Source organism: Pteropus vampyrus, unplaced genomic scaffold (genome assembly GCF_000151845.1).
Source record: "Pteropus vampyrus isolate Shadow unplaced genomic scaffold, Pvam_2.0 Scaffold4, whole genome shotgun sequence".
NCBI classification, from domain to species: Eukaryota; Metazoa; Chordata; class Mammalia; order Chiroptera; family Pteropodidae; genus Pteropus; species Pteropus vampyrus.
In genome coordinates, this window is record NW_011888785.1 from 16962658 (window position 1) to 16986558 (window position 23901).

At 37.1% G+C, this 23901-nt stretch overlaps 1 protein-coding gene across 2 annotated transcripts in view; it reads right to left on the reverse strand.

Moving 5' to 3' along the window:
• CDK14 (cyclin dependent kinase 14) overlaps positions 1-23901 on the reverse strand; it is a 546209-nt gene that overhangs the window by 521259 nt on the left and 1049 nt on the right. The window lies entirely within an intron of this gene.

Below are 23901 nucleotides of genomic sequence, written 5' to 3' on the forward strand. Positions count from 1 at the left end.
CAAAATACACAAAGAATCTGAGGGATATAGGAGATCTGTGATCCAAATATGTATCCCCAAACTTAGGTCTTCATAATTCAAAAATATTCTCTGGAGAACTAATGACTTATAAAATCAGTTTCACACTCAAATATTCCACCCTTCCCACCACTGGCATAAAAATACAAACAAATCAAGTACAAACCTTGCAAAATAGACAGCATTTCATGAGATTAATAGAAGTGATTTTGGAAAATTCCTTGTCACATATGTAAGACAAAAGAAAACAAAGCTCTCTGGATTCTCTTTATAATTAATAATTAAAGATGAAAAAAATTGCAATTTTAAAGATGCTTTAAAAGAGAATGAAATTACCAAATTTTTTAAATCCCTTGGAAAAACCAAAATAAGTAAATAGGACCCTTTATATGGTTATGCTTAAATGAAGAAAAGCATAAGTTATCATATAATTGTCAGAAATAATTATTCCCCAAAAAAACTTAATTCTTTTTTTCTAAGAATTAGCGCATAATTGCAAATAAAAACTAGAACTAATCTTTAAGATTAACAGTTTTTTTCTAAAAGACCAAATCCTAATCAAACCTTAAATGCATATTAATCATAAAATGTTGATCTCCATTTTAAGTGGATTCACCTTCAGTGACCTTCTTCTAGTGACACTCTAGCCAGATGTAAGCTTGCTTGAATTATTTGTGCTGAAAGCGGCTTTCTGTGGAATTCACTGCCATCTTTTCTCTACTGAGTCCAGGAGTCTTTCCTGGCACCAAGTGGATGCTGTGTACTGCCCTCTGGCTTTTGAGCCAAGTGCGCAGCAAGGTCTCCCAAGTCCATGAGTCTTAACGGGTTTTGTTGTTAATTGCTCTGGATATACTTTGCCAAAAAATTCTTAACAATAGTGGCCCCTGGTTTGAGGATCTTAAATTCTTCCTGGAAAGCTAAAACATACTCTACTTTCATTCACCTGACAAACTCTGACTCAGTAAAAACTGCCCCACCCCAACTTCCAGCACCCCCCACGCCCCTTCCTACCACAGCACTGGACAAACCGCCCTTTCTCCAACATGGTCTGTCTTCCCAAAATGAAAACGCAAGGGAAGCAGCACAGTGGATCTCAAGTGAATCTCACGTGAGCAGTTCGCCTTTCTGAGGATATCTGGGCAATAAGTCACCAAGTAAGCTGGGGCATTTTACCATGTGTTCGGTCATTAAAGAAACATTTACTATAACTTGTATGATGTAGATCATGCAGTGAATTCAGAGTATTAAGTGAGCAGCTTGGAGAAATAAGCCAAAGGCAGGACGCAGGGAATCCTTGACTACACAATGCTTCCATATGGGCAGCCCTGTCAGAGCAGCACCACCACGTTCGGAGACCACACAAACATTGTGTGCGCACAGAAAGACAGAGAAACTGTAATGTAAAGGCAAAATAAAAGGGAGTGAACTTTACCATCTTTCATACGTGTAAATTATGTGTGTGTGTGTATATATATATATAGATGTTAAGATGTAAATAGGCATGACTACACTAAGTGATTTAATGATGTAGTAAGATGCTTGCAACTATTTTTAATGAGTAAATTTGTATTTGAAAGTCAAAGACGTTTACCTGAATATCTACAACACTTTTTATGGGATATTTTAAAATAAAGGCTAAGAGAGACAGAAAAAGAGACAAAGAGAGACAGAGAGAGAGAATACATACATGTATATTCATAATCATCATATTGCCCACAAATATGTACTGGCAGAATTCAAATACCACAAGCAGCACTACTACTGGTGATGGGATTTGCCAAAATGTCTTTAGAAAGTTACTAATAACTCAAAGTGCAATTTTTAAAGTACTCAGCAGTTACATTCCTGAAAATTTCATATAACCTAGTAAAACTGGACCTAAAAAATCGTTTTTGTCTTTAAATGTTAAATGGGGTTAGGTTCTTGGCTCAGGTAATTATAGATAGGTTTTTCATCAACAAAATCTCCAGTAGGGACATTCTAAGATTTTGCAGAATGCACAGAATAAACTTTTACTTGGTTGGCTGTTTTGTACACTACAACATCCAGCCCCTCTGGTCCTCCATCTTTCAAACAGGGGTAGCACTCTCCGTTCTTTTGGATAACCAGTTAATTTCTCCCCAATTTCCAAAACCGAGGAGGTAGTACCACTCCCACTGAGACCCACTATAAAAAGCAATCCTAAAAGTATTGACAGGAAACTAATAGACATCAGACCCAGTGCTAGTTACTAGGGACAAAGTGGTGAGAAAAAAAATAATAATAGTAGATTTTAGAGCAGAGTGGAGAAAGTGACATAAAAAAACTACCCAAGTAATAATATCAATGCAAAATCCTGTAAGTGCTATAAAAGAAAATTATAAACTGCTATAGATCAGTAAAATTATTTTCTTTTATCAACTTAGAGACACAAATAGGGTTGTAAGCTTTTTAATTTTGCCATGAAAGGTTATTTTTTTTAAAAAAAATAACAATAACTACCATTTACAAGCACCATGATAACAAAAAAGCAGGAAAAATTATTTCTGAATTTTAAAAAATTGAAAAAACAAAATAGTACTTTTAGCGCAATGGAAAAACCTCACTCACATTATTAGTTTTTTCTTTTTGCTGCAGGCTGATAAAAACTTACTAGATTGTTTTTGTTACCATATCATAAGATCCTTGCCGCTCCAAGTACAGTTTTTAGACTGGCACCATCAGCATCACATGAGAATTTTTCAGAAATGCAAAATCTCAGGCCTCACCTCAGACCTACTACATCAAAATCTCACCTTAATAAGATACCCAGGTAATTCATATCCACAGCAAAGTTCGAGGAACACTGCCCTAGAATAGATTATACTGACCTTCCAAGAGCTGAAATTCAGCTATAACCGTCTATATTTAAAACTCAGTAATGATCTTTAACACACAATACCCATTTTCTCGAAGAAGGTAATTGAGGGGTGCTGGAAAAATAAGGACATAAAATGAAACACAAGCAGATGAGCTAACATCCTGAAGATCAATCATTTTTCACCTTTTAAACTTCATGACCTTGAAAAGTAATTGGGGGGAGGTACAATGAAGTGTCAATCACAAACAACATGCACAGCTTTGCTGTAGACCTCAGTCGCATGAAACAGCTGCTTTGTGAGAGAATGCATCCAAGGATTGTGCTAAATGCTGAGTCTTGCCCTGATTGCCAAGTCTTGCTGTAAAACAAAGCAATTTCTATAACTAGCAGTCAATAAGTCAGCCAACTGCTTAGGTAACTTGACACATGCTACATTTGAATTCATGTTTTAGGATATTTTATCCCGCAACTGGATTTTCTAACAAAGGAAATCTCTTAGATATGTGTTCATTATAGGCAAAGACATGAGGCACATGCCTCTTTTCTAGGCCACTCTGATAAGAAATTGCCAGTACAGTACAATGCCTTTTTGAGACAGAAGAAAAGTTACAGTATAGATCTATGTTGAACAATAAGGTAGCGGCTAGCCGCATGTGGCTACTGACCACCTGAAATGTGGCTAGTCCAAACTGAGATATGCTGTAAGTATAAAATGTACAAGTGGATTTTGAAAGCTTAGTACAAAAAAACTATAAAAAATCTCAATAATAATTTTTAAATTCATTACCTGTCCAAATTATAATATTTTAATAAACAATAGTCTCTCCTTATCTGAGGTTTTCCTTTCCATGGTTTTGGTTACCCATGGTCCACAATGGTCCAAAAATATTAAATGGTAAATTCCAGAAATAAACAATTCATAAGTTTTAAATTACATGCCATTCTGAGTAGCATGATGAAATCCTGCACTGTGCCACTCCTTCCCACCTGGGACATCCCTGGTCCACGGTTCCCATACTGTATTTGCTACCTGCCCATTTAGTCACTTAGTAGGCATCTCAGCGATCAGATTTGGTACTGCAGTACCAAAGTGCTTGAGTTCAAGTAACTTTCATTTTACTTAATATGCCACGTTCATATAACTTTTATTACAGGATATTGTTATAATTCTTCTACTTTATTGTTAATTATTATGATTAATCTCTTACCATAGCTAATTAGAAATTAAGCTTTATCATAGGTATGTATGTACAGTAAAAATATTGTATGTACACGTAGGGCTTGGTACTATCTGGTTTTAGGCATCCACTGGGGGTCTTGGAACATATCCTCCGCAGAAAAGGGGGGACTACTATATTGGGTTAAATAACATATACTCAAATTAAAGTAACCCATTTCTTTTACTTTTTTAATATGACTACTAGGAAAAAATGTTAATCGTATGTGGCTTGCACTGCAGTTCTACTGGACAGTGCTCATCTAGAAGCTCATTAAAATTATACATGCGTCAACCTTAAGTTTAAAAAAAAATGTAGACAGATAAATCCAAAATCTTAGAGAATACCTGAAGAAAATGTGAATTTAGGAGGTAGGCAAATAAAAAGGGGACAGAAGGTGTTCAGCAGTGAAAATTTTTATTGTAACAACTGCTGAGCAAGAGAGCCCTTTCTGAAATGTCTGCATGAGGGTCCCTAAATTTACATCCAAAGAAAAGAGAAATATCAAATATTTGATAAAAATAGAGCGAGGGGGGGAGCTGATACAAACAGAAGCGCAACCACAGTGATGGTGAGTTCTCTCAGAGTCTAGGAATGTAGAGGAGTGGAAAAGATAAACAAATTCCATTGACAATAGCCAATAATTCCCTGGCCTAGGCCATTCAAATAACTAAACCTTCCCACCCCTAAGTAAAATGGGGATGGTAAAACCACAATCTCAATACTTGAGTCAGACCAAGAAAGGTGCTACGCATGGAAAACACAGCTGGAATCTGACCATATTGATTTGTAGAGATCTAACTACAAATTAAAATGAAAAAGCAAAATAAATAAATTTTTTAAATGAGCTCAGAGTACTTCTTCCAAAGTAAAACAGAAAAACTTTCATGGAATTAAAAAGTAGATTCAAAATCATTTTTTTAACAGCAAGACCTCCACACATAACAGTGAAAAAAAAAACATCATTCTCAGTACCGGAAAATGGTGCTCGATCAGTTAGTCTGAGAATGAGACTACGAATATGGAGCAAACAAAGTAGCTGAAGCCATCTCCAATCTGGGCAGATTCCTCTCATTCCTGGCCCCGGGAACAATCCTATCACTTAGGAAATCTGGACCTCTGCCAACATGCTGCTTCTGCAGTCTGCTGGGGGATGGTGAGGAGGGTGAAAATGTCTGGGCAGCTGGCTTTTATCACAAAGCCTTCTCTCTTCGAAAGGCTTATAATGAATTTCCTAGACATGATATAACACAATATTTTAAGTGATTAATAGTACGAAAACATCACATTTAAAAGATAAATGTCCAAGGTACAAGAGGACAATAACTACATGAATGAAATCTGATGCAAATATTAAAACATTATATTCTAGCAGCTTTTAAAATCCTTTCACTGGGCTTAACCTCAACAAATCTACATAGGAGAAGGAGGAAGAAAACTAACATTTAGAACTTAACAGAGGCACCAGGTACTTCCCTACTTTATCTCACTTAAAAATAACTAACAGGGAATTTACGGTGAGCCATTCACTGTTTAAAGGTGTTTACATGTGTTAAAACTCATGTGATCCTAACAACCCTATGAGGTAGGTATTATTATTACTCCCCCTCCCCTCAGTTCAGCATGCATGGAGAGGTTAAGTGTCACACAGCAAAGAGGTGTTAGAGCCTGAACATGACTGCTGGCTGGCTGACGACACCAGGCAGCTTGGCTCCAGCACCCTAACTTCTTGCCCAACACATGACATGGCCTCATAGCCTACCTTCTTCAATGAGGACTCCAAGGCTCAGGGGGATTCAGAGACTGTGTATCATAACAAAGCTACTAAATGGTGGACCATGGATTTGAATCCATATCTAATGCTAAATTCTTCTCATAAGGAGCTTCCTGTTTTTACCAAACCTTTGTCCCAGTTTATAATGCTGTCAGAAGTCTTATTTCTCCTTATTTTCAAGGGGATGGTTGCAAGCCCCTTCTCCCTTCTTTCCTCCTTAACTGCCAATATTCCTAGCACAGTTTGAGTTTTTGGCTCTTGAAGCATTTCACGCATACAAAATAGGATTTATGTTCTTCACAGCTATGGAAAATTAAGTATTCAGATCTATAAATCTGACAAAGAATATGGAAAATGCATCTGTCTGAATGGAAAAATTAGTGGGTGACATATTATTTGTCATCGATGTTACAATATTGAAGAAATAACTGTCATTTTGAAATCCACATTGCCAGGGCTTTTATGTCACAGGTGCTCCCCTACCCCCAAATTTGATCCTGACTAATGTCCTTAAATCCTGACTTTCTCAGGTGAAGCAAAATAATATGGTGAGGGCAGGAGGGCAGGAATCCTGGGTTCCAGACCCAGCTCCACTGTAAGAACTGAAAATTATGGCGTGGGGCACAGCACTCACCTTCTCAGAGTGCAATTTCCTCCTTTTCAAAACAGGGATGAAAAATATTTATCCACAACTTCACAGGGTTGTTGCAAGAATTTACTGAAATAACATGTGAAACTGTTTTGTAAAGTCTGAAGCCCTATAAAATCAGCTATGAATATGCAGTGACACTCTTGCCTGGTTATGAGCCAGCATGAGAAGGGATGGCAGGACCTCTGATGATGACAAAGAGGGAGACAGCGGTCTGTCCATTTAATCCCACATACACAGGTGAAATCAGCACTGGGTTTTAAAGTTCAGGAGGTGTGTTCTCAAACAACAGTGAGAGATAATATGTACTGATTCAAATAAAAGCCTTGAAAACTCCAGGAAGACACAAACAATCACCACTGCGCTGCCATCCTGATCAAGTCTCCAAGGGATGGCTGAGAATTCTCGAGGGGAGCTTTCATTGCCACACATGATCGAGTGTAAGATGGGTGGAAATTTTAGCTTAAAATCACTTAAAAATGAATTGACATGAAAAATGCTTAGGTGCTTTACATTTTTTTTTAATAAATTGAAAAAAAAAAAACTTAAGAAAACAAACCTAATACCTTACAGAACACTTCATATATTCCTTTTCAAGTGTTTTTTTTCCTCCTCCTTGTTTCACATTATAAACATGCCAATATCTGCTATCAGCCCTGCCAATGAGAAGCATATATGGACAACAGCCCTTTAAAGAGAGAAGCAAAATAACTAAAGATCTTCAAATTCAACTATGGCAACAGCTGCCCTTCTCTTAAAATAAAAGATGTCTAATTATTGGTATTCATGTGGTCAGACTACACTCTCAGAAGGCACAGACCCACTCTTTCAGTCTGTGACAGAAATCCTTTTAAGCCATTTCACATCCTCCACTGTGTAGTTTTAGACCTGCACATACGTCTCAGGGGCAGAAAACTCACACGATTACAAACTCTAGGAAGAAAAATTTAAGAAGATTAAAAAAAAGATGACAAAAATTTTAAGGTAAATAAATAAAAGAAATATTTTTTTTTTCATTATAGTACCAGGAAGCCAGTGAGCTGACAAATGGCATGCTACTACATTAATAATGGTAACTATCACTATTCATTACAGAATAGTCATAATCAGAATGAAGGAAAACCAGGGACTACAGATGGGGCAAAAATTCAGAAAGCTTTTAAAAGAAAAAATGGAAGAAGGAGGAGGAAAGAAAAAACACATATAGCCTCAGAAGTTACTATTTAAGAAACAGTCCCTGGGTGGAAACTTTGATCTAAGATAAGATGAGACGCTAAGGAAGGAACTTCCTTACACAGAAGTAAATAAATAAACAATAAAAACTACTCAAAACGACAGGAATAACTTTCAGTAAAAACAGAGTCAGGGCAGTCTTTGCTAGGATGTTTGGGATAAGAATAATACAGCTCCCAAAGATTAACAGGTATTGCCCCGCCCTCCCGCTCCATCACTTCCAACTAGAGAAGGGAAAACCTTAGATAAAAATCCATTGCACCAACATGTAATCTCAAAAACCAAAGATACAAATAGAGTTAACCCCAAAACACATGCTTATGGTTAACAGCTTGTTTTTTCCCCTATTACAAGCTACAGACTTCTGAAAAAGGTCACCACGCTGGATCCTTAGTCTTTCCAGAAGATTGTTTCAAGGTAAGCACAGAAAACTCGTAAGCTCTAGATGAGCAAAAACACTACCACACAAATGGACAGTCACTTGGTTTTAAAAATGTGCAAAGATTACTCTAAATTGTTTCCAAACTAACAATCAGAGCAAAAGACGTGGAACTAAATTACTCCCAACACACAACATCTGGCCAGTACTTTTTAATTAAATAAGAATCCTGAAGGCAAATGCCAGAGGACTGTTTGAACTGGAGTAAGCACCTACTCTAAGTAGGAAAATCGATTTGTTTGCAGCACTTTCATTTTGTTTCTCAATTAGTCCCACAGCCAATACACACTTAGCATTAATTTGCAACTTGAAAGTCACACAAACAGTAAATGTAACTCAATATCATTTAAATGCAAGGAACTTTTAAAAGGTCAATGGTCCAACAGGTCCCTCCCAGCGGCTTCTTTAGCTGTTGGCAAGGGGGCTGACTAGGTCACCTCCAGTTCCACCACTTCACTAGCCTTGCACTGGTGCTCAGCTTCTCTAAACCTCAGCTTCCTCCTATGTAAAGGTAGAAATAATAATGCCAAAATTACTGGGAAGATTAAATAATGTACATAAAGAGAAAACATTTAAGGGTAAAGAGGAGTCAACTATATGGTGACAAAGGGAGACTAGACTTTGGGTGGTGAGCACACAATGCAATACTCAGATGATGTATAAAAGAATGGTATACCTAAAACTCTTATAATGTTGTTAACCAACATCACCCCAATAAGTTTAATATTTTTTAACTTTTAAAAGAAAATAAGGGTTTTTTGTGTCATAATCAATAAATCATTGGTCAATTTGTTGGCTTCTAAAAAAGAGAAAAAAAGAAATCTTATGTCTGAATTATGGAAATAAACTCACCAAAAAGACTCCAAAAGTGTTGCCTGTTTATTCTTTCAAGCAATACTTATTCAGCAATACTTACTCGGCACAGCACTATGCTGAACCAATAACAAAACCCACCTGGCTAACAAACCCCACCATTGGACATTCCTTCCTGCCAAATGCAGTCAGCACAGTCATGGCAAGGCCACTGTGATGGGAGAAGCAGGGAGCAGTGGCAGGAGGAAGCCAAGGTTGAACTTCACAGCCTGTTTCCCCATCTTTAAAATGAGGAGGTTCCTAAAATTAGATCACTGGTGTCTCATGATAAAGCTAAGCAAGTGTCATGTGACCCTCAGCTTGTGCTCCATGGATGTGAGGGCTAACATGGAGAGAAGACTGACCCAAATGTCACTGAGCATGACGGAGGCTATGAGTGGCACAATGAAGCTCTCTATGAAGTAAAGTGCCTGCTATGTGCCAAGACCTGTTAAAGGATTTACAAGCATTATCTGATTAACCTTCACAATCACTTTGCCAGGTAGAGATTATGATCCTTGCTGGACGGATAAGAAAAAGGAGGCACACATAGGTTGGGGGTGGGAGGAATCCCAGTTAGAAGACAGGAGAAGAGAGATGCCAAGGCTCCTGTTCCACTCAGCACCCTGCGTCAGAGGGGCCTCAGAGTGGAAAGCCCTCGACAGCACAGTCACGACCAAAGCCTGCCAGCGCCCAACGGTTAATCCCTTGAAAATAAAAGAAATCTCAAAGAAAAATATCCAGTCCATCAGCCACTGAATCAATAATTCCTGTGACTCATCCCCAAATTTGAGATGCTCGCTGATCCCTGAAATGGCACATGTCCCACCAAAAGTTCATAAACATTTTTCAGGTTTCTAAACAAAAATACTACATGCTAACTGCAAATTTTACAAGACACACTTGTGGCTTTCGTTATACATTTAACACATTTCCCGTTTGCCCCAAGAATACTCGCAAGAGGCACTTGCAGCTGCAGCGTTTGTCCCGAGATAACTCGGGGATTGCAGTCCTAACCTTACCCCCAAAGTTTGCCATGAAATATTTGGCTTTTCTTATTATTTTCGCATCGCTCTAGTATATCAAAAGTCTTTGAAAACAAATGACATCATTCTATTTATAGCATTCTGTTTTTAGGAGTTGTATTTTCATTTACAAAACATAGTAATTCTAGATCACTGAAAATGTTAAATCCTAGAAAACGCAGCATTCCTACGCGCGATGTTGACATCATTCTCCAACAGTTGTTAGCCGAAAAGCCATTTGATGAATCTGATTAATGCATAAATTTCTGTTACATTTCTGATAGAAAAACTCCAAGAACATTTTTTATATTTATTTTCACATTGAAAACCGGTCAGATTTGCTTCAACTTCCAAGAGAGTGTTAATGTAAAATTAAATTAACACTGGCAATGAGCTGCACTTTTTTTCTAAATAGGAAATTGGTTAATATACACATTTAATATACAGATTTTTAACAGCAAAAGAATGTCAAGAATATAATGAATAAGGAGATATATATAACTTTTTCAAAAAAATAAATGTAAAAAATCTCAGAACAGCCTTCAAATAATTAAACATAATCAGCAGTTCTCTAATACAGTATGCTTTAAAAACTCACCAACAAAACTTAAGATAAAATGTATCTGAGGACCCTTTGGTATTTAAACATCTAGAAGTTGAAATTATCATTATTTTAGGTTCATAAAAATTGTTTATATTGAAAAAAATAGTCATCTGAAATCTAAAAAATAACAGCTTTAACTGAGAAAGTCACAAGCATCAAGAGAAAAAAATACTAATACAGGAAAAGAAGAGATTAAAAAATTGTTTGCAAATAATACGATTACATACCTAGAAAACCCAAAGGAAACCTCTGAAAAATACTGAAACCAATAGAGTTTAGTAAAATAGCAAAATACAAAATAAATATATGTCTATAGAAGCAGAAACAGAAATTGAGTCTCACTCTTAATTAGCAATTTTTTTTTAAAGGATGTCTCAAAATAACATGAACGACAAGTAAAAAAGGCAAGTCACAAAGATTAAAACTACAATACTTTTCATTACGAAGAGATCATGATTTTAAAAAAGGACTTGAACAATAGTGGGACACAGCATGTTCCTGCATGGGGAAAAAAGAACACTGTAAACCGAAAAGAATACTTTTTTAGAAGTACTGAAAGAAAACTTTTGACTAAATATAAAACTTAATTTTTATAAACTTCCAATTTTTCCATATTATATGTATTTTTTATCTTTTCATTAATAGCCAGGTGTTGTTTTATATTGTCAAAAAATAAAATATTAGAATAACAATAAATAAACACCAAAATTTTTCAAATGTAATCTTCAAGTTTTGAGGTTATATTTTAAACAGATTTCCAGTTTTCTTAAATCCCTGAATATATGTCAACTGAGTTATCAGAAATAGGTTTAACAAGATTGAGCAGCAGACACAGAGAAAGAGGAAAGAATTAATTTAGCTTCACTTCTGCCCCTTTCTTTACTCAAGAAAAACTTAATTTGAAATTAAAAAAAAAAAAAAAAACAGGTGTTATAAGCAAGATCAGCACATCACGCTAGCCACTGGCCCTAGAGGTACAATGCCTAAATGGAAGTGGAAACTAGTTAGAGGCTCTCGCATGTAAGTTAAGTACTTCCCAAATAAACAGCAGGAAGGGCTGGCGAATACATTCATTTTAAAAGTAAATATTAACTTAATGAGCTTGGTGACCGGAAAACTGATTCTGCTCTCTTGAGATTTTCACTTCCTTGCTCCTCATCAAAAAGAAAAAGAAAAAACACTAAGGCACAAATTCTCCTATTTCTGAGCCCAACTGGTACCAGAGAAGAATCTGAAAATCACTCATTATGTTTATGTCCTCAAATCTCCCCAACTCGGCTGGTGGTAAAAGCAAAAGACAAAGTAAATCAAACGATATGCAAGCCAGAACTGGTCCATGAAGTGCAGCGGGGAGCATAAGGATGTCCAAGTGTTTTTTTAGGGGTCAAAATTCTGCTAATTGCAGAACAAGAGCCAATCATTATAAAACATCAACTACTTTGCTGCCTGCGACTTTGCTCTTCTTTAGCCATGCACCAGAAAAGAATTATGTCTGTCACAGTGGAAGGACGGCACAAACAACCAAAAGGTCATAAACTGACTGGACCCACTGCCTGGGCTGTGAAAGGGCTCAGGGTGAAAGAAGCACTGTGGCTGGCGGCTGAACCATTTGCTTCGGACAAGATGGAGCAAACAGTTCCTACCAAGACCAAGCATTTTCAAGAAAAAACGGAAAGAATACCCAATGGTACTGCAAAAGCATAGGAAAGAGGAGAAAGAAAGAAAAAAAATGGGTCTCTTTTTCTCAGCACCCACTTAACAATAAAAAGGAATACAAAGTATTCAATGTCTCTAGCCACTCTCAACTAAAATCTTCCTTTTTTCTTACTAAGATCTAAGTATTTAAAAGATCTACCTGCTTTTTCCATATTTTTAACCTTCACAAAGATTTCAGGTATCACAATATGAAATAAAAATGAAGCTAGAATCACTTCACATGCACAAGCTGATCAGGATTGGAGAGAAAGAATGAATTTATTATCTGATGATTCTGTTCAATACTAACTACTTGCCTTGTTCAAAGAAGGCAATTTACACCCATTGAAAGATCTTCTGACACTGGTTTTCTGAACATGCCAGTTAAAACACATAACAGCATCACTCTCATAAAGCCTCCCAGCTCGAACCAATCTATATAGGCAGGGTAGTTCACAGAACCTCATCCAACCATTAACCTTCAGTAACCTTCACTGTCTGCAGAACCTTATTGTCCAGCTGGAAATCAGTATTAAACTATTACTGCTAGAAGTTTATATCTCAAACAATTCCACCCAATCCCCACACAAATCCAGATAAAAACAACAATACAAGCGATATAAAGAGCACTTCAGAAAAGAGACCCCCTTCATCTCCCACTAACCAACCATGTTCTCTTCGACAATTTATTTAACCTTCCTGGACCTCAGTTTCCCAGGTAAAATGGGCATGACTTGGCTCGCAAATGACGTGTATCTGCTGCAGGAACCTTTTAGGTTCACTTACTCTTCCGCCTTACTAGGAAAACCATGCCGCTATGGGAATTACTACCAGACATCAGCCACATCTTCATAAGAACTTCAGGTCCTTTCCCACCTATACACCACGTACCACACCCATTGTGCCCGTGTATTGTTTCTCTTTTCTCCTGGGAAGCAGCCCAGTAAAATGCTAAGCACACACTGGAACCAGAGACTAGGCTGGAATCACAAATTAAATGACTTTCTAGCTGAGGGGCTTTAAGCAAGTCACAACTTCAATGAACCTCAATTTCCATAACATCCTTTTGTTGTATTTTCTTTTTTTCAGATGTTTTCCCCATGCACAGAACACATATGTTTTACAAAGCTGAGATCATACTCTTTATAAAATGGTTGTTTTCACTTAACATTGTAATTTTTATTTTATGCTTTTTAATATTTTATAATTTTCTGCAATGAGCATTACTTTTATTAATAGCAAATATTAAAATTATTAAGTAAAAAAGATTTAATTGTGAAGATTTAATTGTGAAGATTTAATTGTGAAGAAAGAAAAATTCTGAACCTGAAAATAAGTCCAGAGTGAATTCAATATGCCTATGTTGCCTGAAAAAAAAATATTGAAATAGAGGGAAATATATTTATAAAACAATATAATAAGGAAAATAAAGGGAATGCTGTAGATACTAAAAGTGAATCATCTGAAATTGTCATCATCCAATTAATGTCATTAATATGGGTTTAAGATTTTTATTTTCAAACAACTGTAGAGAAATTAATGTAAAGCAGACCAGTATACTGTGAAGTACATATTTATTTATATTTTCCTTTTATGACTAAAGCACCTTTTTGTTGCACATATAACACATTATTTAGATAAAGTCATGCAAACCTCTTGGGGAAAGTTCTGAGCGCAATTAAAGCATCCGGGGACAGGCCATATGTTACCAAGCATTTTGCACACCTGAACCCCAATATCTAATGACCCAAAGATGCTCATTTATAAAATTAAATAGTCTGCCTTTTAAGAGAGAGAATCAAGCACTGCAAAACATTCTCCATCATATTCACTTAAAACAATATAAAAAAGCTATACAGCTGAAGATTTGAAATGAGCGCGTATAATACAAAAGAAGTTATAATTCATGCCTTGAATGACTATTACGAACATATAATTTTATTTCATCAATCCTATCTCTTCTTCATAATTTTTAAATAAGAAAATTTTCATCAAAATTGGAAAAATAATCATTAGTTAGCCTTATTTATTTTTATCTGTAGTAGATAAATGTCTACTTAGCCCTTCCTTTGTTTAAAATTTATCACTGTCTTAGTTTTTCCTTTAGCTAAAATATCTGGAAAATTAATGTGACGTTAAGAAACATACAACTGTAGAACTAGGAATATATTTTCTGAACCAAAACTCAGGATGCATGATCTAAAATCAAGAGCTGTTCAAAAAAATTCAGACTGTATGTGAATATACCAATATCCATCTTCAATTCCTTTCTGATAATTCAATAACAGATATTTTAGAAGACTGGCTCTCGATCATTTTTATCATCCAAATACACTTGTGGGATATAACGTACTCTCAAAAAAAAAAAATTCTGCTCACATGTGGGATATAAAACTGAAGGCAACAAACAAACATGACAAAGAGAGACTCACAGCACGGATGGTGAATAGTGAGGAAAGAGGGGAAGGCTAAGAGGGGTCAAATATTTGGTGATGGAAGGAAATCTACCTTTGGGTGGTGAACACACATGCAAAATATATATACGAAAAACTGTTGAATTGTACACTTGGAACTTATCTGATTTTATTCATCAATGTTACCCCAATAATTTTTAATTAAAAAAATAATAATAATAACCCTGGCTAAATGCAGCAGCAGATTTGGGGTAGGGGGAAGAAGAGAAGCCTGCACAAAAATTCAGGGAGCACTTAGAAAATTCCTTCTATGCACATCATTGTTTATAAAACTGGTACATCTTTTTTTGAAAATCCTTTAAAAAAGAACAAATAATTTTCTAAGATAACTAAGTTATAATCATAGCCCGGCCTTAAGGCAAGGAACAGACTAAAGAAACATCTTTCAATTTGTTTCAACCAAGACATATGTAATGGGTAAAAATTTCATACTTGGCACATTCCCATGGGCAAACTCTGGAATATGCCAAATTCCTGGTATTCTAACTGCAACTTGGCCCCTTTCTTTCCTACTCCAGAAAATACATCAAAATATAAATGAAAGACTAAAATCAGTGTGCTCTACATTTTTTTAAGGAATGACTACATACTTTAATATTTCAGCTGGTCAGAACACAGAGCTAGAACCAACGTGCTTGAGATGAGCTAGACTGAAATAGTTCCCACATACTGAACGTGAAGACACCTTCTAGAATCACACATCTCCTTTACAGACATCTCACATGAGGGTATCCACAGACTGAGAAAACACAAATAAGCACATGGAACTGGTGACTCTAAGACTCTCTGAGATCTCTGTCCAATTTCAAGTCTCTTTCAAAACATACAAGTCTGATTTGCCAGGCTAGAGAAAAGCATATGATGAAAAGTCAAATAAAGTACCCTACCTGATACAATTCGGGTAAGTATACAATTACATGTTGAAATGATTTTTTTCTACTTTATTTTAACTGGTCATAAGAACCTGAAAAATTTATTTCCACACATTCCTTACCCATGCATGTAAGATTTAATATCATGGAATTTAACGAGTAGCTATTTGAAAAGACTTACACATAAAAACTATTAATCTCATTATGAAAAATGAGAAAAAACTAAGCACATAATGTTGCACTATAAGACACCGTAATAAATAGTAATGCCACATACTGAGATCATAAACAAAATTTTAAGAAAATCCCCAGGTTTATATGGTTAAACAAAAGAAGGGAAGGGGAAGGGGAAGGGGACGGGGACGAGAAGGGAAGGGAAGGGAAGGAAAAGCAGAGTGAGAAGGAGAAGAACGGAGGGAGGGAAAAAGTAAGGGAGAGAGGAGGGAAGAAGAAAGGAAAAGAAGAAGGAAGGGAGGAACAGGGCAGGACAGAACAGGAAGAAAGGGGAGAAAGCAAGCAGAGAAAAGAAGAAAATAAAATTTAAAAACTAAAAAATAAATGGACAGAATAACCAGAAACAACTTTATATAGTGAAAATAAAATAGATTCAGAAAGAAAAATCGAGTATTCCTCCAATGCTGTCTTTACGGGGTGAAAGAGCTCCTTTGAGAAACCTGACATTGATGTACCCTGGAGAACTCAAGCATGCAAAATTGAGAGCGACTTGCTGGTTTCCAATTTTTTGTAATTGTGTCTTTTGTAAATTTTATGACACAGAGAATAAGAAGAGTTAAGTGTTTCAGACTATAAAAAATATTTAATAAATGTATTCCTCAGAGAAGGATCATTTAGAAAAGTATGTCTATCACAGTGACAGCACACTCCCTATCAAATGCAGACCATGATTCCAGTCCTCAAAAAACCTTGATCTGGTGAGCACACAATAGAGTATACAGATGTCGTATTACAGAGGTTGTACACCTGAAATTTATGTTATTAACCAATGTTATCTCAATAAATTTAATTTAAAAAAAATCATTTGGCCATAAAATATAAAGACACATCTTTGACCTCATTAAAAAAAAAAAAAAAAACTGACCTCCCCTTCCCTCCCCCCACCCACACACACACACTAGCTAGGCTGATCTCAATTATCATTATGGCTCCTAGAACAAGAGCCATCGCAACCACAACCAAGCAACTTAAAGATCTCTAGATTATAAATCAGTGGCTGAAATTTCAGTCAGAAAGAAAATGGGTATAATGTTCTCCCTATAGTTGGGCCCATTTTGTACTTGCTGAAGAAAATTATAAACACCTAGGCTGTATGAAGAGACTTCCTACACCAAAGTCAGCTTTCTGCAAATGAATTCAAACATGCAAATCAAAGCACTGCCCAAAAGGGAACACCAACCATCTTTACAGCACAGACTTCCTACAGGCTAATGGGCCTGTCGTCAGGATGCCCAGGACTCAGGAAGAGAGAAACAGGACACTACTCATGCTTTCGACCACTGTAAAAGTCTGTCTTTTGGGAATAAAGAATATGAAAGTGACCAGTTCTCCCAAATATCATATATATTTTGCATTTTGTGACATAAATTTCTCTCTGAATCTTTATAGACACTCCAGCCACTGTCTGGGACTAGACATAATTATGGTAATTATGGCTACCATAATTAGGGAGATGGCAAATGTGATCAAACATTTATAGAAAGGAAAAACTGAAGCATAAAAAGTTTCAAGCATCCAAAAATTTCAACCAAATTTCCAATGAGAAAATTAAGGAGGAAGTAAAGTTCTTTTTCAGTCACCCAAAATGTTGAATTTGAAACATAATGACTTACTGGATTACTGGCATCAGCAGAGAACAGTCTGCAAATTTCTAGACATCTTGCATGGGATAGGTTCATAACACCCAGGGTTGGCAGACACGAGCCATGGTGAAAACAAACAGGATGTAAAGTAAAATAAAATCTTACGCTAAAGAGTAAGACTGAATCTGTGCCCAGGCCCAACACTGCAAGATGACAGGAGCCGGTCGATCTGCACAGGCCAGTAGGATTAAATTCTGTGAAACTAACTAGATTGAGAGTTGGGTTCAGAGCATATCCAGAGCCCATACAAAACAGACATCAATAAATCACTGATGTACAAATCTTTGAACTAAAGGGAAGTCTCACAATAAGAAAGAAGTTTTGGGAAAGCGGGAGTGAAGAAGTGAGAGATGCAACAGTGAGAACAAGTAAGAGGTTATTGGGATAAAATGGGTAAAGGTGATAAAAGTCCTAAACTGAGGCCGTGGCAGCTGAAATGACAAGGAAGACATTAAAATAAGAGACGACTGTTTGATAAGGATGGAAAAGTAGGAAAAAGATAGACCACGAAAGGCCTTGAAAGCCAAGCTAGGAGTTTGGACTTGAAACTGCAGCTGACAGAGAGCTTTTAAAATACTAAGCAAGAGATCTTGCTTCCGGCATGTCATCAGTTTATTTCATGTAAGCTCTTATAAAAACTCTAAAAAACATAAAGGAAGTGTTAAGCGAGAGAAAAGCATGATTCGTATTTCAGATCTGTCATTCTTTGGAACTGGAGGCAAGCAGTAGACAGGGAAGCCAGTCAGACCACCGCAAGCCCAAGCAAGACCGGATGATGCTGACCATGCAGTCAGCAGTGAGAATGGGGACAGCAGGGGGAGACAAGAGCCAAGCCAACACCTGGATCTGGGGCTTGGAGGCAAGTTTAGGACAGTGTCAGTTTTTTGCCTCGGAAAATCATGTGGCTGTTAAAGCTAATCACTGAGACAGGAAAGAGAATAGATGCAGGTTTAGGAAATAAAAGAATTAGTAATAGTTTCTAAGTGCTGAGACCAAAGTGACCACGAGATGCAGAGGCAGAAACATCCAATGGGCAGCTAGATATCTGGGTGTAGAGTTCAGAACAGAAAGCTGAGTCAATCACACCGATGCGGGTATAACAACAGAGCAGCCAAAAGCAAGACAGACAAATCACTGGAGGACAGCACGAAAAAGTGATCAGAGGTCAGAGGGTTTCCGTTACGATGAAAGAGACGGGGAAGATTCAACTATGCTCAGAGCCCACGGTGAAATACCTACAAAAAGGAAGAGACCGGAAATGTACATAAGAAAGAAGCAATTACGCAAGTTCTTGGCATGGGAAGGAGGGAAAGGAATCAAGAGGACAGGAGGAAGAACTAGCCTCGAACCAAAGAGACAATTCTCCCTCTGAGGCTGAGGGTGGGGGTGGGCAGACTGGAGCAAATGAAGATGTATGTGTGGGCCAGGCGCTGACGCCTAATAGTGTTCAGTGTTCTAAGAAGCTGGAGGGAGTTGCGAGTTGAACTGTGTCCACCAAAAAATCCTATACTGAAGTCGTAACCCCCAGTGCCTCCAGATGTGATCTTATTCAGAAACAGGGTCATTGCAGATATAATTAGTTAAATTAAGATGAGGTCATACTGGAATAGGGTAGGCCCCGAATTCAGTATGATTGATCTCCTTATAAAAAGGAGAAATTTGGACACACGGACACTCATTGAGGGAAGACAACGTAAACACACGCAGGGAGAAGACGTCCATCTACAAGCAAAGGAAAGAGGCCTGGACTAGATCTTCCCCTCACAGCCCTCAGAAGGAATCAACCCTGCCGACACTGTGATTTCAGACTTCTGGTCTCCACAACTCAGACAATGAATTTCTGTACTTTAAGCCGCCAGTTTGTAGTAATTTTCTATGGCAACTCTAGCAAACTAACACAGAGGGAAAGTCATCTACTAAAGGTAGGAGGGGCGAAGAAGGGTGGCTAGAAGGCTTGAGGGGAGTGGAAAGGTTTCAGCAGGAAATAGACCAGCTACACAGTGCCAGACCGTGCACAGCTGCCTCAGGTTCCAGCTAAGGATGGAGACGATAAATTTATTTATAGAGTGATTTCCTCAAGCAGCTCTTGGCAGCCACTTGGTAAGAGAGGAAAATATGGCAGGTCACAATCAAGGGTGGCAGAGTAGATTACAAGCAAAGTACAAAGAGGTAAGGCCATGGGGATAGTGGCAAGGGAGTGATGCACCATGAGCAAACAAAGAAGAGGAAGGGGATGTGTTATATGTTGGAATAACGGAATAGGGCGGGTGGAGGGGTCACCTGGAAACTGGAAGCCAGCAAAGAGTCAGAAGGAGTACAGCAGGAGTGAAACAGCTAGGAAGGAAAGGCTGTTTCTGGGATTTAATATTTTAGAAGAGGAAGTCAGGGAATTCTGAAGCTAGACCATTGTATACAACATATACATATCATTCACAGAGACTGAGGCCTCCGATGGTGACAATGATGATGACGACAATGATGGGGTGAGAAAAGACTGCAAAAGCTTCCACTGCCCTCAGTGGATGGTAAAGAATGACCAGGAGTATCCCCAAATCATATTATCTAACTCCTGTATTCCAATAGTCATAAAAATCACTGCCACATTTATCGCCTCAAGTATTGTACTTACATCTTTATACAAAGAGGGACATGGACAAGAAACTGAGATCAATGTACACTACCCCCCTCTAGCTCACAAAATGATTACATTAAGCAGACAGGTAACCAGTTAACCTGTAAGGATGTACTTGAAGAAGTTACAGGTTTACCTAGGATACAAAAAATAAAATAGCTGGAAAATGCCTAAACAAGTATTGGCAGCCCCTTCTACTTCACAAAAATGAAATTACTGAGCACAGCAAAGAATAATTAGAAAACTCATAAATGATCACCAATTTTTTTCGAACAAATAAGTGAGTGATCACAGATTATATGCTATAAAGAAATGAAACTTTGCATTTCAAAGGTTTATTTCAATCACTCAAATTTTTATATTTCTCCCCAAAGAGCTAAGTATAGTCAACACTTTGTTCTGACAACTTATCTAGGCTAAAATAATAGAAGCATGAAGCAAAACTAAAACTACACAATTTAACCTTTTAATTTACGCACAAAAACCATGCATGAACTGCTGTAGCTTTAGACATTTCCAACTCTTTCTACACACATATATTTACACTTAATTGGAGCAGTTTGCTTCCAAAGTTCAAAATGTTTTATGTGTAGTAATTTTATATTGAGGCAGAGTAACTGTATTTCTGACCTTCTATATTTTAAGTACCATTATTTTAAAACAAATCATGAAATCCAAAAATAAGAATCAAAAATTTACCTAAAGTCATACTATAGCTATTTTTCATTGCCTCAGAAAGAATGGAGCCACTCAGGGGACATGGCTTTGGCATTTATTAGGGACCAAAAGGTGAGAATAAAATCTGAAAAGTTCTGTGGCAGTATCATAGATACAAAGTTCACACTTATTAGAAGCTCTCATCAGTGTCAAAACACTGTCTGCTTAAACTATGACACAAAATAGCAATCTTCTTTCATCCTTCGATTTGTCTTAACCATTTGTTTCTCCAATTATTTATTTAGCCCCTTCATTTTGGCCAAGTACTGTGCCCAACTCTAAGGCTCTAAAGATCAAAAAGTTTTGTAGGGAAAAACAACAAAAGACAAACTAAAACCTATAAATTTTATTTGAGACATCCTTATAAATGATTAGTTTATCCACGACAAAGGTGTAGATTAAACCCACAAAACATAAAATTCTTCATATTTGAATGAGAGCCCAGATACAAAATGAATTAAGGGCAAAATGATCATCTGTAGAGTGTTCTCTTTCCAAATATGATGGCTTCACCAAAATTCCCTATTCCAGCAAAACTGCCTATCATTGTAAATATATGAAGCCCTCAATACTTAATTTCCAAAGTGCTTCATCTTCTCTCTACAACAAGCATTAGTGGGCAGTTCCTGAATAATTCCAGGTTGGTCACGAAAATCAGCAGTCGTGGTATTACAGCCTACTTAAGAACAAATAAATACATACATTTTTCAAATGGGTCCATATTTCTTTTTCTCCTCTGTTCAAGATCAAACATTTATACAAACCCTAGAGAAATTCCCAATATAAATTAGAGAACAGCCACTGAACTCCAGCTCCAGGCACTCTGGAGGAGGCCATTCATGGAGATAAGGAGCCCTCCAGCTCATAAATATCAAAAAGGTTGCCACACCTTGATGCCTATCTAAGAAGCTGACCCAGCCCCCTGGGTTTCAAGATTCAAATATTAATTGAATTCCGACACACCGTAGAATTCTCCCAACATCAAGAAGACCACAAAACTAGTTCAAGAAAGCTTCTACCACTAAAATCTGAAGACGATCTTAGAAATCAGTGACTTCCTGTTATATAATCATAGATCGGGTGCTTTTTTTCCTGACCTTGGTAAAATTACAATTTTATGTTATTGTTATGCAGGATTCTATCCTAGATTTAAACATAGAAAGCAACTTGAAGATCCTAGTCTAACTGACTGGTTTTACAAATGAGAAATTGAGCCCTGGGTAAATTAAATGATTTGCCCAAATAGCTAGGAACTGGCCCGTGAGAATCCACATTGTCTGACATTCAAAGCTATTTGCAACAGGTATTTACTCATATTCATTGAACCTTGTTGAATGTTAACCATGTGCAAGACACCCAAAGGATTGCGAACCTGAATGCAGTCATCCTCTTAAGGAATCTAAAAACATGGTAGGTTTTAGACAATATTTTCACAGTTTTAATTAATATGCAAATCACATGAAGGCTTATATGAAATTTTAGAGGAATATATGAAAGTATCTCTCCTCACAGCCCTAATTCTCAATTTTGAAAAGAGTCAGACTGTAGAGGGTGGCTGAGTTAGGGTTCGCTTGCACCCAGGCATGCCTTTCCTACTACTTCTTTCTCCCAGGCTCCGGAACCTGGGTCTTCCTCCTATTATATGGAAACTACCTGGGCCCTCTGAACCTCCATTTCTTCATCTGTGAAATGATGAAGTGAGCACAGGAGCTCTAATGTCTCTTCCAAGTGTAGGATTGTGTGATTTACTGATTTGAGATATTTGACCAAACTTACGTGGTGCAAAGGAAGGAAAACACTTTGTAAAAGTTAGCGATAATTCTGTCCCAGATTACAAAATCCAGACTGACTGTGCAGAGGTTTCGGGGCAGTTACAGATTTGATATAAACATCCTTAACTTTCACAGAGGCTCCAGACGCCTATTTTTTTTTTAAAGCGAATGTCACAGCCTCATGATAGAATAAATAAGAGGTTTTCGCATTCCTAATAATGATTAGAAGTCATCTGTAAAAACATGGGAAAATATCACCTGTGATTGAAAAATAAAAAAATTATTTTAAAAAAACATGGGAAAATATCGTATTTGTTATACATTAAAAGAAAAAAAGGCATGATATAATGTATGGGTTGTGGTTTTTGTTTTTGTTTTGTAACATGAGAAAAGAAGCAGAAGAACTTTCAACAGTGGTTGTAGCTGGATAACAGGATTTGGGAGACTTTTCTTTCTCCTTTTCCTTTTTCTTTTTTATGTAAGCTTAAATTACTTCTATAATTATAGGAGAGACTTTTCTTTATAAATAGAGAAAAAGTGCTCAATATTCTCACATTGATTTTTTCTGAAAAGAAAGAAAATACTTTCCTAAAAATACCTCAGGAACACTGTTAAAATTCCACAAATACAGGTTTAGAGAAGAACATCATTATTACCTACTACAGATAGGGGGAAAGAGATTCCCCTATTGCTTCAGGTCTAGAATAACTAAGTTTTATAGGATGTTTCAGGAATGCTAGCAGGGGAAGTTGCTTTGGAGTCCAGGGACATATAGCTTTGCAGAGCTGGGCCCAGGGAAAAAAAAAGAAAAAGAAAAAGCACAGTTGCAGCAGAGGAAGCAGCAGACCGTGAGAGCTAAATGACACTGGCATCATCCAGAAATCCCAGTCTGGAGCAGGTTCTCCCTGAGTGGTCCTGCCCTGCACCGCAGCCAGCCACATGGCCAAGGGGACTTTCCATGAGCACGAACGTGCTTTCCTCTCTGAAGCACTATAGCAGAGGGAGCACAGGTAGCATATTTCATATTGCAACTGTTAAATCAAACAACCACACCAAATTAATGTATGCTTTCATTAGGCTGCAGGATAAACACATCGTGTAGACATATCTGTGTTCATATGTAAACATGCGATAAATACACACATGTGGCCCAGTTTACAACACAGATCAATTACTGTGGCTTTAGATGGTGACAATGAAATACCACTCTAC